Raw genomic sequence first — 13,191 nt, 5'->3', positions numbered from 1 at the left:
AAAGTGACCATAAAATTCGTTAAAAAATACATTAAATTATTTTTTAATGGAACTTTAAAAAGGAGTGTATTTTGTAATATTTTGGAGAGATAAGTTAGTTTTTTGGAATGAGAAGTAAGAAGTAACTTTCAGCATTTTGGAGAGATAAGGATTATTGGTTTAAGTGAGAATCATTATTGTAATCCAAAGTAATCTTTTACTTTGAGAGAGATTGAATCAGCGCAGGCATTTCTTTGAACGCATTTGCTTCCAAAATTCGCGAGCATCATATTCTCATTGTTTGAGAAAGCTTCAGTGGCAATGTTGTAAAAGATGAAAGATTGATGACTTTAATACTCAATAAAGACATATTATTTGTGGTGATTGTGTCCTAGATCCGCCCGAAATTGAATAACGGGATCTTAGGTACACCGTGTGTATTTGTGATGGCGAGTGTTTTTATGGCTTCATGTTGTTGCTTATGATTTGTGTCTAGTTTTGACACATAAATTATCTCATTTAACACACATAAAGTTCAATGCAAGCAAGCACAACACTTGTAATAGAATAGCATCAAGGAAGGATAATTAAGCTCAACACATGCATTTTCGTCATTACAACAAATAATCAAAGTTTTCAACATCGGCATTCTACCTCAACAAACAAATTCACTCAATACAATCAAGTTCATGAATCTGCAGACTCCAGCATTTCAAAGCAAAGTCTACATCACTACATTCAAGTTAATGAATCTGTAAACTTCAACTTTTCAGAGCACAATCTACATCAACATTATTGAACTTGTAATGAAACTCAAATTACATTGAATTGTAAGGGTGCATTCTCGGTTGAAACCAACACCCAAGCCTTGAATTGAGTCAAATTGAATTCATTGTAGTGAGTCATTGAAATCATTGTAAGCTTTTTGGGTGCATTTTCGACAGTGTTCGACACTCAAGTGAGCCCATGAATTTTAACTCTAAAGCAAACAAGCAACAAGTTCACATCTCCTGCAAGCAAGCGTGAGTATTCATTCAAGCAATTTGCAGCACAACAGTACAAAGTTCAAACCTTCAAGCGACTCAGTGTGAAGTTCATTGCAGCAACCATCAAAGCAACCAAACAAGTTCAACTCTAACACCAATCAAGCAAGTTGAGATCGACATCAAGCGAGCATGGCTATTCCTTCAAGTGAGCGTGAAGTCATCAAATAAGGCAACTGATCATTTACGCAAACACGATCATCATCAAGCGAGCATGAATTCCAGAGTTTAAGCAAGAAAGTTCTACAACTCTAGAAAGTGTTCCCAACAAGTGCAATAAGCAAAAAATCAAGCGAGCGTGCCATTCAAGTCCCATAGCAAGTGAGCCTGTCATTCAAGTAACAAAATCAAGTGAAACAGTTCAAAGCACGACATCTACGACAAGAGAGCTTGATTTCAAGTGAGCAAGTTCAGATGGCGCAACATATTCAGTTGTTACACATTCTTCACAGTTTGATCAAATCCAATGATGAAGACATGGTGCACATCAGCAAAGAAACTCTTGCTGATCTTTCACGGCATCTACAACAAACACATGAAACCATTGAGTTTCTTCAACTAGAGTCGCAACTACAAAGAGATGAGCTGCGACAAAAGATTGCTTCTTCCAGGTCATTCAACCATACAGATGAAGATAAAGATGTTGATTCCAAATCACTCATCCAAACAACTTCAAGTGTCGAATTTGTTCATGATCAAATTCAAATTTCTTCCAAACCCATCATCAAGCCCTGGGAAGAAATTCAAAATAACAAGAATCGTTGAGGCTTAGGATATGTCACTGATGACACAAACATACATATCCCAGATTATTCCAAGCCAATTAAGTTCATCAGTGCAGGATTTCTTGCACAACACACCTTAGAAGGTTCTGAGAAAATTGCAAACAAACAAAATTGCACACAACCTGAAGTTGAAGTTCAACCGAAGTGTTCTCATTGTCAAAGAACTGGTCATATGGAAGATCAGTGTTTTGATCTCCATCCTTGTTGCCATTGTGGCAAGCCCAATCATTCCTCAGAAAAATGTCGCAACCAACAAAAATCAGCTAGATTGAAGATACATTATGAATGGATCGATCCTTGGAAACGGCCATCCACAGTCAAAAGATTATCTCAGTTCTACAACTGACTATAATCACACATAGTGCAGCCAACAGTGAACCGATGATGGTACTCTCATGCAGTTGAACGACGGAGTACAATAGTGAAACTCTCCTACACCTGAAGGGGGGGAGTTCAAATATATTTTGGAGAAGATTGTCTCTCCTTTCAGCTGACAAAGGGGGGAAAATGTCAATGAAATTGACAAGTGGTTGTCAGACTGAAAGCCTCGACAACATCAGTGAAGCAGCCAGTGGGCATCTTCATTAGCCAGTGGGCATTTGTCATCAGCAGTGAGCATCAGCGAATTCGCCAGTGGGCGATCAACAGCCAAAGCAGCAGTGAGCAGCTTTCATAGCAAAAGCAACATTGAGTTGTTTTTTGGCATCTTCAGCCAGTGGGCGATCATCATCATCAAATACGCCAGTGGGCGTTCATCAAATTGTGTCAGTGGACACCGGATGCTGTTTTCAAGCAAAGGACAGTTGGATCCTTTTGCAGCTTGGCACATGATGGAGTTGTCAAGCGTCCTTCTGAGATGAATCAGTCATGCAGCTGACTCAGTCTCTTCATATTGCAGTTTCTTCAGCATCCAGATTTGACGGTTTTTTCAGGCAATGTTTTTGAGGATCAACATGAGAACTTGGAAGATGGTTCCTCGTTCTTATTTTTGATTTATCATTGAGGGGGGGAATGTTAGCCTCTCTCAAAGAACAATAATAAATCCAAAATAAATTAATTAATTAAATATTCTAAGTTAAGAATTTGTGCCTAACTCTTGGGTTGTTCCTCTAAGATAGGAGTTAGTTTAGGTAACTCCTATAATGGTGTGTGTCTGGTGAGAAATTATCTCAACCAAAAGTGTCTAAGATAGCACGCACTATCTTGAGAACACTATCTCTCATCTATTTATTTGTAACACTATATTCAATTATTTTAATGAATGAGAATGAGAGAGAAGACCTGAGGCTGAAGCCTTTTCCGCCATTATTTGGTGTCTGATTTTTATGTGTGTTTTTCTGTAATCTGTTTGAGTTAATTTCATTTTCAATAAGCAGATGGAGAGGTATGTTGAGTTATGACAGCAGGATACCAATGCATTCAACGTTTAATGTAAAACCACAACGATACATGTAATCAGTTACCGTTCCTCTGCTTGCTACAAGAGCCACACAAAAGCCACCCGAATATCAACCTTCCTTCCTCCTACACATTGTGGCAGCGTTCGGACATAGTCCTCAACATTCCTTCAAACAACATTTGGAGTCTGCGAATCTACACCAAACATGTCAGACCACTAGCAGCACCAAGAGTTTCGACCCCAACTCACTCTACAACACCTCCAGTCATCAACTAGCTCCAATCGACTCCTTCAATGCATCATTCGATGCACCAATCGACTCCTTCAATGCAATAACACAGTTCAACAATGAATGAGAGATTTCGTAGGGAGTTGACATAGATGTCTGCATGCAAGAAATGCAGAACATAGGCAGAATAGGCAGAATAGGAGTTACAAACTAATGAGGGAGGCCAAAAATGGTGCTAGAGAAATGACAAAGGTTGCAACTAGAATTTAGCTGAGAAAATATTCATGAAATGCAGAAGTGATGGCAGAAATGACCTGCACAAAAATGCCATAAAACAAATGGGTCAAAGTAATTATGAGGGCAAGAATACGTCTGCTATGCTACCATGTTAAACACACACATGGGCAGCAACAGAATATGAAAGATAAATCATGAGAGTGCATTTTTTATTAACAAGTGATATACATTTATAGTACATTATGTGACCGTTGGGTTCCACATCCCAAGGTCTCTTGAACTTCCTTAGTCTATTCCACTTCCACACTAACCCATAGAGGATTAGGTGTCCAACAAATTTGAACCATATATTCTGCCTCTACTGTGCTGAGCACCACAAATATTTGCTTCCTATTGTGCCAAGAAAACATTATGGACCCAACACTGAAAATTCCACCTGATTTAATCTTTTGGTTTGATGGAATCCAAACCCAATTTGCATCTGTGAACCCACACAACTTCACTCCCTCTATCCATTTGTACCATAGTCAAAATTGGGCAGTACCTCTGAGTTACCATAAAACATGCTTAGCTACCTTCCACAAATAATTTGGTTGGGCTAACCATAGCTTGGCTTAGCAGTTTGACTGTATAGAAAATATCTAGTCCTGTATTCACAAGGTACATTAGTGGATCCACTGGCTCTCGATAAATGCTATCATCCACTTATTGACATGAAGTGGTATCCTCTTTTCTCTAGATGGTTGCTAGAGGTGTCTCCATGGGTTTGAAACTCTCTATGCAGAATCTATGTAGTATCTCATTTTCATACTTGCCTTGATAGACAGACAGTTCCCCATTGCCTTGCCATACTTCCAACCTGAGAAAGTAGTGCATGAGACCCATGTGCTTCATTTCAAATTCCCTTGCAAGGTACTCCTTACAAGATCTGATCAACTGACAATTGCTCATCACTAGTTAAAATAAACTCATCAACATATAAGACAATAATCAACAATTTTTCTTCTACCAAGATATGATAGAGATTTGCATCTACTTCACTTTTGGTGAAGCCCAAACTAGTGAGATAAGTATCGATCGTGGTGTGCCAAGCATGGGGTTCTTATTTGAGACTGTACGATGCTTGCTTGAGTCTGCAAACATGAGACTCTCGATCAAAAGTCTCAAAGCCTTCTAGTTGCTCAATGTATACCTCCTCCTTAATAAATCCATTGAAAAATGTTGTTTTTACTTCCATCTAGTGGATCTTCCACCCCATCTGCACAGGTAGAGAAAGAATTAATATAATGGATGAGTACCCTTCTATAAGAGAAAAGGTCTCCTCATATTCAATCCCTTCAACTTGAGAATACCCCTTGGCCACAAATCAGGCTTTATACTTCTCTATACTTCCATCTGCTGCATGATTTACCTTGAAGATCCATCTTGAACCCATAATTAATTTACATGTTGGCCTTGGTACCACTTCCCAAACATTGTTCTTTACAATGGATTCATATTCCTCCACCATTACATCAACCTATATAGGTTTCACTATTTCTTCCTCAAAAGAAGATGGCTCAGTCTCTACAAGCTTAGTCATTAGAGTCATGTAGCCATTATATTGATCAAGTGACCTTCTCTTCTTGTGTTGATTTGAAGGATCACCCACATTCTCCCTTACATACTGCACAAGTCTCTCAACTTCCCTAATTCTTTTCCTTTCTTCTCTACATGGTTCTGCTTGAGTGGTTGTCTCCACTCTCTTCTCCTTAATTTTTGGTTTCTCCAAAACTTCTTGAGGTTCCTCCTTTGGAGCTAAAATCTTCTCTTCTAGTGGGATCTGAAGCTCCCTCTCAAGAGAATACTACATCACTTTCTCCTCGTCAAATTTTACATCCCTTAGCGCAATTGTCATTCTGAGGGATGTCAAGTACACATGGTAGTTGTGGGGAGTTTCTGTGTAACCCACAAATACAACCAATTTTGTTTTCAGCTCTAAATTCTTCCTTGATTCTTTGGAGATATGGTAGTAAATAGTCTCCAAAAATCCTGAAGTACGACATGCCCGACTTCCTCCCCAAGAAAGCCTCCTATGTTGTAATCATGCCTAGAATTCGATCAATCTAGTTCTGCAAATATATTTTTGTGTTGCCAACCCATAAATGCATAGGTATGCCTTGGTCATGCAATATCTCCCTCACTGCTACCATAATGCTACAAGTCTTTCTCCCAACCACCCTATTCTATTGTGAGTTGTGGGGTGCTATCAACTCTTGCTGAATGCCTTCTTTTGCATAGAAATTTTTAAATTCATTCGACATATACTCACCTCCATTATCGCTCTTGAGAGCCTTCACCTTCTTGTTGGTTTCTTTCTCAACCAATGCCTTGAATTCAGCTAACTTGGAGAATGTCCCATCTTTCTTCCACATGAAGAATATCCAACACTTCCATGAGAAATCATAAATAAAAATGACAAAAGTTTTTTGTTTGGCATTGGAGGTTGTCAACAAAGGTCCATAAACATCAAACTGGATCCTTTCGAGGATTGCATGTGCTTTGTAATCCCAATCATGGAAAGTATATTTTGTGTACTTACCAAAGGTACATCCTTTGCATACATCCTGCTACTCAAGTCCTCCTTTGGGGAGGCCTGTGGTTATCTACTACATAATATTTAGGGCACCATGATGCAAATGGACGTCTTTTATGCCAAAGTTCACCGACATCATGACTCTACACATTCTCCACCTTTGTGCTTAATGCAACACAATCTTCCACATCTAGTTTATAAAGTTTCTTCACATGAACCCTAATCTACTTCACTTGTCACATGACTATGTGTGTCATGAATGCCTTTCCTTTTCTGAAGATCACATAATAACCATAGTCTTCCAAAACTATAATAAAGACAATATTTTTCTTTAGGCCCAGAATGAGCATGACATCCTTGAGCCCAAGGGTGGAGCTTGACTCCCTATGAAAGGTGATTGCTAATCCCAATCACGCTATACATTCCATCATCCCCTGTCTTGATGTGCATCTACAAATATTTTTCTTCCAGGTCATTGAAAAAGTCTCTACACCCTATCATGTGGAACGATGCTTCTGATTCCAAGTACCACACACTCCCCATCACTATGTTGCTCATGCATGTGATGAGGGTAAATTCAAGCTCGAACTGTGAAGATAAGGTTTCACCTATAGCTCCTCCTAAGGTCTTCTTGCTTTAGAAACATTTAACTTTGGATGAGTCTTTCTTGCCCCCTTGAATGGATTCTAGTTTGGATTTAGATTTCTTCCCTTTGCCCTTCTTTGCCTTTCCATCATTTGCCAAAACTACCTATTTCTATGATCTTATTATTAGAGTAGACTCTACCCCACCATACGTGAATTATGTGTCATCATATTCTCACAGTTCAATTGATTCTATTTCTTAAACATAAACATTCAATTGGCCTATTTTCAAGTAGATAATATAAATAATGAATCATATTCTATTACTTTGAACAAGCTTGACTACAAGTTGGTTTGAAATGTCAAATAAATCCTAATGATGTGATTAATCCCAAAGACATTTATCTAATTTTAAGTTGTCAATAAACCTTGAAAATATAATTTTCTATGGTATTAAGTGACTCATAATATTAAATGTGATGAATCTCATTTTAAAACTAACCCATAATATTATGAAAATTAATAATAATAATAATAATAAAATAATATATAACATACAAATTCATAATAATACAATTATTAAAAAAATTATCAAAATATTATAAATTTTAGAATTTTAATAATATTAATGAGTGAGAAATCATTTTTAAAATAGATCCAAAATTTTATATATATCTATATATATATGAAACAGAGCCAAAGTAAAATTTCTGTTATATATATATATATTATTTCCTCTACATAATCTTTAACAAATTTCAAATCTAGATTTTGTAAACTGAATACCAAAACCAAAGTATGACGATCCTTAGATATCCACAAATTTCTTGAATTGCTATGGATTTTAGACTCATTTTCAAAAATTTATTCTGTCCAACCTTTCATTAACTTTTCTTACATGTGATTCTACATAAGGCCAACCTTTGACGGTTATGGTTGTTGCATAACCTATGAGACTACTTCAGTTGGCCTAAACCAATAAACATCATCCCATTTGGACCGGAGCATAAAGTCTATGGATTCAGACATCCTCTTTGATTTTGCCTTCTCATGCATGCCATTTTCATTTACATCTCCCAGTTTTGTTTTTTCGTGCACACAGTTTGGTTTACCGTCTTCTCCAGGTACAGGTGACTGAATACGTTCATATTCTGACTTCAACTGTTCATGTTCTGACTTAAGTTGCTCAAGCAGAATATCTTTCGATTCAAGAACCGTGCTGAGAGAGTGGGAAGAAATGTCGAGTTCCCTTATTTTTTGGTGAAGATACACATTTTCTTCCAAAACCATGGTACATTTGTTCATTTCAGTCACTAAAGTATTGTTTAACTCCGCCAGGCAAATATTTTCCTTGACAACATCTGAAAATTGGTATTGTAAATCAGTTAATATACCCTCTTTCTCCTCTGCAATTTGCCTATAAGATTCAAGATCCGTGGTGAGAGAATCCAAAGCTATTTCCAACTCCCCTATTCTGCCGCTAAGTTGTACCTCTTCTTCTTCTAATACCGAATTTCTTCTCTCCAGCGCAACATTGTGCTCCTCAAGAAATATTTTTTCCTCTGAAATTTCTTGCATCGAGTCAATTATGTTCCGTTGTTCTTCGTTCTCTTTCAACAACGCAATGACTTTTTCCTCCAATTCTCTATTTTTCTGGGCCAAATCTGCATGAAGTGATTCAAACTCTTTTCCCTGCTCTTCATTTTCTTGCACTAGTTTAACATTTGTCTCCTCTAACTCTCTAATTTTTTTCTTCAGTTCCTGAATTTGCGTGTCAGTTTTGTCATTTTCAACAATGGGTTCTTCAATTCTGACATTTGTCTCGTCCAACTCTGCGAGCCTTTTATTCAGTTCTTGAATTTGCGTCTCAGCTTTTCCATTTTCATCAATAGATTCGTAAACTCTCTGATTTTGGATTTGAAGCAAACAACTCGAATTATCAACCTCCTCCTTTATCATTTCTTTTTGTTGTTTGAGACAATCTGCTGTTGCCTTGTACTGCTGAATTGAATCTGGGTGTTGTTGGACAGCTTTATTCACAGGTTGCTGCAACTTGGATGATTCAAATTCTTTGTCCGACTGTGATATTTCTTCATCGTTATGTTTGGCCCAGGAAGAGTAACAAGTTGCAACTTCCCCATTTTCTAAGAGCGAAAATCTTTTCCGCTTCAAGTTGTTGCATCTGCCTCCGGCCATCCTGTTAAACAAACCAAAATGTCTGCACGTTCGGCAAATCCGCTAGTAAAATCTATCGCAGAACCGCTGAAGGAAAGATTATTTCTCCACCAAACAGCCCTTAGAAACAACTTTTTCCTTAGATTCAGAGACAATGTTCTGCAGCGACTGCACCGCAGGAGCGGTGATGCAAACGAAAATACAGAGCGATAATGTTCAGACTCCGCATCCCAAGGCAGCCCTTAGAAACAACTTTTTCCTTAGATTCAGAGACAATGTTCTGCAGCGACTGCACGGCAGGAGCGGTGATGCAACCGAAAATATAGAGCGATGATGTTCAGGCTCCGCATCCCAAGTCTTGATCCCAAAGCACTGTGATACTCATTGAGATCTGTGTTTGTTATACTCTTGCGTGTCGTTTAAATATATGATTCTTACATTTTACGTGGTTTTGATTAATGATTAATGATTGGGTCGGCTAATGATTGGGTCCATGAGATGGATCTTTTGAGTTGCTTAAATGTTTTTCATTTTTATAATATGAGCATTAATCGGTTTTTAGCTATATTCATATTTTAGTTTAGCTTATTTTTAATTCATTTTGATTTTTTTTACCACTTTATTCAGGATGAAGAAGGTTTTACTTTGATAAATAAATTGTTATTTTATAACTGGTTGAGTAGAGAAAGTTATTTTAATTTAACCATGTATATAAGAGTTGAGATGTGTATTCTAATTTATTTAATAACATATAAATATTTTAAAAGGAAAATGGAAAAAAAGTTTGATAAGGATTTCTCCATTAAAAATGGATAAACTATTGGAATAAACTTATTAGGGATAGGAATACAAAATGTCCAATAATAAACATTATTATGTTAAATAATACTATGAAGTAGCCATAGTCATTTATGAATTCATAGAGCACATATATAAGCGAAAGAAGGAGCCCTCCTCCTCCAATGCCAAGCCCATGTCCTCCTTGCAACTCTAAATTATTTGGTTTTGTAGCCCATCTCCCCATAATTGCAATGATTATTTGCTGTTGTTTTGGATTTCCTTGTAGCTCCATTAGGGGTTCCCACGGAACATTTCCATTATAAAAGTGGGTTGCATCCTCTACAAGCTAAGAGAGTTTAAAAAAGGTTGATATGATATGTTCAATATGTGTTTGAAACTCAATGTGGGATTATCAGTGCCATGATTCAACAGGATAAGTATTAGCCTAAATTTGAATGAAAATCCCAATAGAACAATGCAACATGGGGCAATTGCACTATAGAGACAGTGAGGCATGTTGTTGAAATGATGGAATGGTAGAAGGAGGTAGAAGCATTTATGGGCGTCCAACATAATAAAAATTTGAAAGTTTCAATTCATCTTGACTCATTAAAGAAACTTGCGGGTGAATTGTGGCATATCTTAGCACTTGAAAGACAGATTTAAAAATATTCTTACATGCAAATTCCTCTGTTATAATAGAACCATTTGGGTCTTTGAGGATTCTCAATGCCACTTTCATACCAAATATAGACATAGGATGGTCTCTTCAAGCCACATAACATAATGACTAGAAGCATTGGACCCCAAAAGATTATGAAGCAAAGAGGCATTGATTGGTACAAGCTCACAATGGGTGCAAAAACTAGTATTCTTCTTATTTTGTTATTTCAAGTTTTGTCATGTGGTTAATATTCTCAAATAGTTGTAAGGAAATACACCTATCATTATATAATAAGTTACAATAGGGATGTTGCACTACAATAGGGAAGCTAATCACTCTACGTAGAATTTCTTTTAATATTGTATTTTGGATCTATGGTTTTGGCCTAAACATTACAATTTATTTTAATTGTTCATCCTTGTCTCAATGCCCTCTTTCAATAAAACATTGATGTATTAATGTTAAAAAAAGAAATAAAAAGGTCACGAGAAAATGTGTACATATGATATCTGGTCAAAATTTTGGGGATTTCTAGTTGGAAATGTGTATTCAAGGTGATTCCCAAGGGGTTTGATTTCTTTTTTGGAAAATAGAAAAGAAAAAAAGTATTTGTTTACTATTGACCTACCCCTTCTCTCCTTAGTTGATCTTTGCACTATAAGAGTCCACTTGAGTCAAACCAAAGTCAAAGTGAAAGGGTCGGATTCAAGGCATGAGCCTAGAGAGGGTGACCACATTACCCTAACCATAGTTTACCACTTATCAACTCTCTTCCAAACAACTACACAAGGAATAAAATAAAAATATATCAATTAGACCCCTTCACACTTTCCCATCCCTCCTTTCTTATCACTCAATCCACACTTTATTCTCAAATTTAAGACCCAATTTATTCTCTTAATACTCACCAACTCCTTATTGGAGTTCAATACCAATTTCATCGCAGAATTTAGAACCACTTCCCTAGCAGAGTTAATATACACACACCTTCCTCAAACCCAAAGGAGCCTTTGAATTGTGGAGATTGGATTTTATTGGACCATTCAAATATGCTAACTTTGTTGGGTTGTGTTATATTCTTTCCACGACTAGCCCACATAGTTAACCGAGGGGTTAGAGGGGGGGCGGAGCCCCCCTTCGTTGCGCCGATTGTGTAGCAGGGGGGGGGGTCACAAGGGGTTTGAGGCGTACTCGTAACCCCACTTTATGGGGTTCGGGGCAGCGCCCCAGAAAATTTTGGTTTTGGACCCTATGTTAGGTTGGGCAAACCCACCTATGGTTTTGTGCATGATTTTCGCACATGTTTTTTGGATGCGATGGTTTTTGATCCATGGTATTGGACGCGATGGTTTTTTGTCCATGGTATTGGATGCTACAGCATGTATAAATATGTATTATAACATTGAAAGGAAAATAATGAAAAATCAAGTTGGTAGTCCCTGTTTTGGGATCCAGGGGAAAAATCTCTGTGTATATGTGTTTTATGTGTTATGCTCTCGAATTGTTTATTTTCTATGTTTTAGAATTTGTATGCAGGTAATTTCTGTATGGGGTTAAAACCTACATTTGGTATCAGAGCTGTTTTGGCTTCAAGGGGACGCCTTTGTTGCTAAGGGGTTTCGCTCGGGCCTGTGGTAGACCCTGTTCAGTGGGAGATCTGCGAGATTGATTATGGTGGTGAAAGGAGATGGCGAGCAGTGGAAAATTAGAGATCGAGAAATTTAATGGTCAGAGTTTTGAGTTGTGGAAACTCAAGATGGAGGATCTGTTGGTGGATAAAGATTAGTGGATCGCAGTAGATCCGGGTACTAAACCAACGAGATTGTCCGATGAAGAATGGAAGAAGTTGGATCGGAAGGCAAAGAGCATAATACGATTGTGTGTCTTAGATTTAGTATTGCTGAATGTATCAGGGGAAGCTACGACGAAGGCTTTGTGGGACAAGTTAGGGACTTTGTACCAATCTAAGTCTCTGGTGAATAAACTGTTCCTGCGGAAAAAGTTGTATAACCTGAGGATGAAAGATGGAGACTCGGTGATAGAGCATATGAATGCATTTAATACTGTGGTAAGCCAGTTAGCATCTTTTAATATTAAAATTTTAGATGAAGATAAGTGCATCAGTTTGTTGTGTTCTATATGAGATTTGTGGGATAGTCTAGTTATTGCAATAGGTAGCAATGCAACTGCCTTGCAGTTTGATGAATTAGTCTCAGCCTTGCTGACAGAGGAGATGAGATGGAAAAATATGGAGAGCCTGAATGGTGATGCCTTGTCTGTACGAGGATGGTCCCATAACAGAAACAAAAATAATTCATCGAGTGGGAGATCTAAATCTCCAGGAAAACATGTAAAGGTGGTGTGCTAGAAATGCGGAAAAGAAGGCCACTTTAAAAGGGACTGTAAATCTAAATCTCCTGACAAAGGAAAGGGATCTGATGAGGCTCCTTCTGCAGAGGCGAAAACCACCTCAAATGAAGGTGCAGATGTGTACTTGGCTTCTTCAAGTACACATGTAGATCATGAGGCATGGTTGATTAACTCAGGTGCATCCTTTCACTTCACTCCCCATAGAGAGTGGCTCTGCAAGTATGATAAATATGATGGTGGTGATGTCTTCTTAGGGGATGATAGGAAGGCTAGAATCATTGGTCATGGAAGGGTTATAACACTTCCGGGTGTTCTGCATATTCTTGCATTGGCCAGAAATCTGATTTATGTAAGCAAGTTAGATGATGCAG

Source organism: Pinus tabuliformis, chromosome 2_1, assembly GCF_031772625.1.
Source record: "Pinus tabuliformis cultivar Carrire ecotype Pingquan chromosome 2_1, CPIR1, whole genome shotgun sequence".
Lineage (NCBI taxonomy): Eukaryota > Viridiplantae > Streptophyta > Pinopsida > Pinales > Pinaceae > Pinus > Pinus tabuliformis.
This window is presented reverse-complemented; position numbering follows the sequence as displayed.